The sequence below is a fragment of the Haliotis rubra genome, unplaced genomic scaffold (assembly GCF_003918875.1).
Source record: "Haliotis rubra isolate DU_JTF1 unplaced genomic scaffold, ASM391887v1 Scf1634, whole genome shotgun sequence".
Taxonomy (NCBI): domain Eukaryota; kingdom Metazoa; phylum Mollusca; class Gastropoda; order Lepetellida; family Haliotidae; genus Haliotis; species Haliotis rubra.
This window is the reverse complement of record NW_025765597.1, coordinates 72727-77609: the sequence shown is the minus strand read 5'-3', so window position 1 is coordinate 77609 and position 4883 is coordinate 72727. Positions and strand designations below refer to the sequence as shown.

General features: G+C 49.1%; 1 long non-coding RNA gene across 1 annotated transcript; it reads right to left on the bottom strand.

The window, feature by feature from the left end:
• Positions 1–3278: 3278 nt before the first annotated feature.
• Positions 3279–4274, bottom strand: LOC124271797. The gene is made up of 2 exons (XR_006897139.1): positions 4166–4274; positions 3279–3570 (listed from the first exon to the last, which is right to left on the bottom strand). It is a non-coding gene; the product is annotated as an uncharacterized LOC124271797 (long non-coding RNA).
• Between the last annotated feature and the right edge of the window lie 609 nt (positions 4275–4883).

Genomic DNA, 4883 nt, shown 5'->3' with positions numbered 1-4883 from the left:
ATGTAAAATGTGGGTAATAAATAAAATACCACACTCGGTCTCATTACATGCGAATAATACGAAACTCGTGACCTAAGGACACTCGTTTCATATCATTCGTATGTAATGAGACCTCGTGTAGTATTCTCTATATACCCTTTATGTTTATATTCTCCTTGTTCACAGTGATGGGTTCTACTTGGTCGAGGCCCCTGAAGATCCGGGGTAGAATAGGTCTTCAGCAACCCACGCTTGCCACAAAAGGCGACTTGTCGTAAGAGGCGACTAACGGGATCGGGTGGTCAGGCTCGCTGACTCTGTGACACATGTCATCAGTTCCCAATTGCGCAGATCGATGCTCATGCTGTTGATCACTGGATGGTCTGGTCCAGACTCGATTATTTACAGACCGCCGCCATATGGCTGGAATATTGCTGAGTGCGGCGTAAAACTAAACTCACTCACTCACTCTACTTGGTCGATAACGGTGTTAGCATCTGCACCGAAATGTGACATCTACTGCAATAAAGAAGCTGTCTATGTAATCAAAGATCGTTCCTGTGCTTGGTTTGTATAGCTGGCGAATATACTGAACGATATATATGATGGAAATAATCCTGTTGTCGTACTCTCGTTTTGAACCAGATTGACTAATTCCTGCCAAAAGTGGAGATATTCTTTGGCAAACGCCGTATTACCCAATATTACGTCATATGGATATGACGTCATAATCATGTGTCGTCATAAAGGGTCCCAGAACAGTTTGGGCTTCCAACATGCGTGCGTACTTTTTCGTTCAGCAGCTTGCATTCCAGCTACATCATGGTGACCTTTAGTTGTTGAGTTTTGGTCTGACAAATCAGTGGTCGATATCATGACCAAAGAACCACATGCGGGCTTAACCACAGTCTGCCAGGGCATATTCTAACCTGACTAATCACTGGCGGCGTGCATGCGGGCTTAACCACAGTCTGCCGGGACATATTCTAACCTGACTAATCACTGGCAGCGTGCATGCGGGCTTAACCACAGTCTGCCGGGACATATTCTAACCTGACTAATCACTGGCAGCGTGCCTGCGGGCTTAACCACAGTCTGCCAGGGCATATTCTAACCTGACTAATCACTGGCAGCGTGTATGCGGGCTTAACCACAGTCTGCCGGGGCATATTCTAACCTGACTAATCACTGGCAGCGTGCCTGCGGGCTTAACCATAGTTTGCCGGGACATATTCTAACCTGACTAACCTCTGGCGGCGTGCATGCGGGCTTAACCACAGTCTGCCGGGACATATTCTAACCTGACTAACCTCTGGCGGCGGCGTGCATGCGGGCAACCACAGTCTGCCGGGACATATTCTAACCTGACTAATCACTGGCAGCGTGCATGCGGGCTTAACCACAGTCTGCCGGGACATATTCTAACCTGACTAATCACTGGCAGCGTGCCTGCGGGCTTAACCACAGTCTGCCAGGGCATATTCTAACCTGACTAATCACTGGCAGCGTGCATGCAGGCTTAACCACAGTCTGCCGGGGCATATTCTAACCTGACTAATCACTGGCAGCGTGCCTGCGGGCTTAACCACAGTCTGCCGGGACATATTCTAACCTGACTAACCTCTGGCGGCGTGCATGCGGGCTTAACCACAGTCTGCCGGGACATATTCTAACCTGACTAATCACTGGCAGCGTGCATGCGGGCTTAACCACAGTCTGCCGGGACATATTCTAACCTGACTAATCACTGGCAGCGTGCCTGCGGGCTTAACCACAGTCTGCCAGGGCATATTCTAACCTGACTAATCACTGGCAGCGTGCATGCAGGCTTAACCACAGTCTGCCGGGGCATATTCTAACCTGACTAATCACTGGCAGCGTGCCTGCGGGCTTAACCACAGTCTGCCGGGACATATTCTAACCTGACTAACCTCTGGCGGCGTGCATGCGGGCAACCACAGTCTGCCGGGACATATTCTAACCTGACTAACCTCTGGCGGCGTGCATGCGGGCTTAACCACAGTCTGCCGGGACATATTCTAACCTGACTAATCACTGGCAGCGTGCATGCGGGCTTAACCACAGTCTGCCGGGACATATTCTAACCTGACTAATCACTGGCAGCGTGCCTGCGGGCTTAACCACAGTCTGCCGGGGCATATTCTAACCTGACTAATCACTGGCAGCGTGCATGCAGGCTTAACCACAGTCTGCCGGGGCATATTCTAACCTGACTAATCACTGGCAGCGTGCCTGCGGGCTTAACCCACAGTCTGCCGGGACATATTCTAACCTGACTAACCTCTGGCGGCGTGCATGCGGGCAACCACAGTCTGCCGGGACATATTCTAACCTGACTAATCACTGGCAGCGTGCCTGCGGGCTTAACCACAGTCTGCCAGGGCATATTCTAACCTGACTAATCACTGGCAGCGTGCATGCGGGCTTAACCACAGTCTGCCGGGACATATTCTAACCTGACTAATCACTGGCAGCGTGCCTGCGGGCTTAACCACAGTCTGCCGGGACATATTCTAACCTGACTAACCTCTGGCGGCGTGCATGCGGGCTTAACCACAGTCTGCCGGGACATATTCTAACCTGACTAACCTCTGGCGGCGTGCATGCGGGCTTAACCACAGTCTGCCGGGACATATTCTAACCTGACTAATCACTGGCAGCGTGCATGCGGGCTTAACCACAGTCTGCCGGGACATATTCTAACCTGACTAATCACTGGCAGCGTGCCTGCGGGCTTAACCACAGTCTGCCAGGGCATATTCTAACCTGACTAATCACTGGCAGCGTGCATGCGGGCTTAACCACAGTCTGCCGGGGCATATTCTAACCTGACTAATCACTGGCAGCGTGCCTGCGGGCTTAACCACAGTCTGCCGGGACATATTCTAACCTGACTAATCACTGGCAGCGTGCATGCGGGCTTAACCACAGTCTGCCGGGGCATATTCTTACCTGACTAATCACTGGCGGCGTGCATGCGGGCTTAACCACAGTCTGCCGGGACATATTCTAACCTGACTAACCTCTGGCGGCGTGCATGCGGGCTTAACCACAGTCTGCCGGGACATATTCTAACCTGACTAATCACTGGCAGCTTGCATGCGGGCGTGCGTGTGTATGTTGCTGTTTTTTATAGTGCTAGACCACTGAGAAACCATGAGACCCTATTAATGCCGTGTATAGGGCAAGGAAACATGAAGTACCATCGTTGAATGTCTTTTGGTATGACGCGGGCGGGAATCGAACCACAGAATTCCGAACTGCAAGCTGACGCGCTCTGCACTAGATCTGGGTATTTCTTTTATGAGTATTGAATGTACAAATAATTCCTCGTTACTTAAGATGTACAAGTATTTGAATGTTATCGAATTCATCTATGCAACGATCGCCTTCCCCACGGATTGGACTCCTTCAGTTGGCGTCAGGTGAGGGCCCCTGTTGCAGTTATCTCCCTTGCAACAGAAGGAGCACGTGATCGCATAGCCTGACACCTGGTGGTCAATACCAAGACAACGAGGCTGGGCTCGGGTGGCGGAGTAACTCTGCTGGCACTGCGTTAGTGAGGCACATCTGGAAGTTGATAGATATACAGATAAATTTGTTTTAGTCACTCTATTCAAAGGCCTGTGACAGGTATATCATTTTAGCTAAGGTTCGGCACGAGAGTCCAGTCGTCAGGAGCAGAGTTGCGTCCCTTGGACACGCAACAAACCTATGATCGTGGCTTCGAATCCGGTCCACCGAGATTGTGTTTCTAGATATGCCGACGCCATACCCGTACTCGTTTGTTTCAACAAGACTGTAAAGATCTGCATCACTGGGTCCTTTACCTGATGTCATGTAAACTACCGGGCAAAAGAGAGTTATCACTCTGGGATCATTTGAATTGAATGTCATTGAACATGTGTGAGTGAGTTTGGTTTTACGCCGCTTTCAATACTATTTCAGTGTAGATTGCCTCTAATTTCTCCAAGCCTTCCTGACCACATGACGCCACAAAAATATGTTCTCAAATGCTACTTCTCCTTCACATGGTTAAAAACGGCAGCTTACTATACCGAGTTTTCTCCCTTGCTTTAGTCACGTTAGGCTTTCCTTACCCATTGATCAATTAAATTATTTATTTTTTAGGAACAGATGAATTACAATGTTTGATGTTTTGTACCCTTTGATGATGTCTCGGTTGCCGTTGCTGTGGTCGGTAACTGTGGAGATGCAGTAGGTGTTGTTGCCGACATAGTTGGAGCTCACGGGAGACGTGTAGCAGCTCAGATCAGTGCAACGATGCTATGATTTACTGTCCTGTAAGGGGACACCTCCACAGGAACATTAGCTAATAATGTGGTTTTTCGGAGAATCTTTGATTGGAACTCTTTCCTGCATTCAATTAGCAAGGAACCAGATCGCAACTTTTTTATTTCTTTCACCTCTCCAGCCAAACCCTCTATGCCCTTTGATACGGCAAACGGATTTAACTTGAGAGGGCCACCATCAGGTGCACACATTACCAGGAATCGAGGCCAATTATCAGGGTTGGTGAAAGTTGTTTGGACTTCATCTTCTGAAGACGACGAATCGTCAGATTCGTGTGTACGTTCTTTTAGTGGGGTGCCATGGTTGAAATATATATATGATTCACCCTTCTAGCTCCCCACCCACCATGGAGTGTCAACAAGGACGATGTCTCATGTCTGTGGATCTCCAACAGACGACACCAAGGATACTAGGAGGGTATACTCAAGCAGGAAAAATCTTGAAAAGATGAGTCCTACCGGATTGGCCCATGAGCCAACGCCTTCTGGCATAGGACTCTAGGCAAAGTAACAATTCAATAACTATGTTTTCAACAAAAATTTATCGCCAAGACTATACAGTTTATTTTG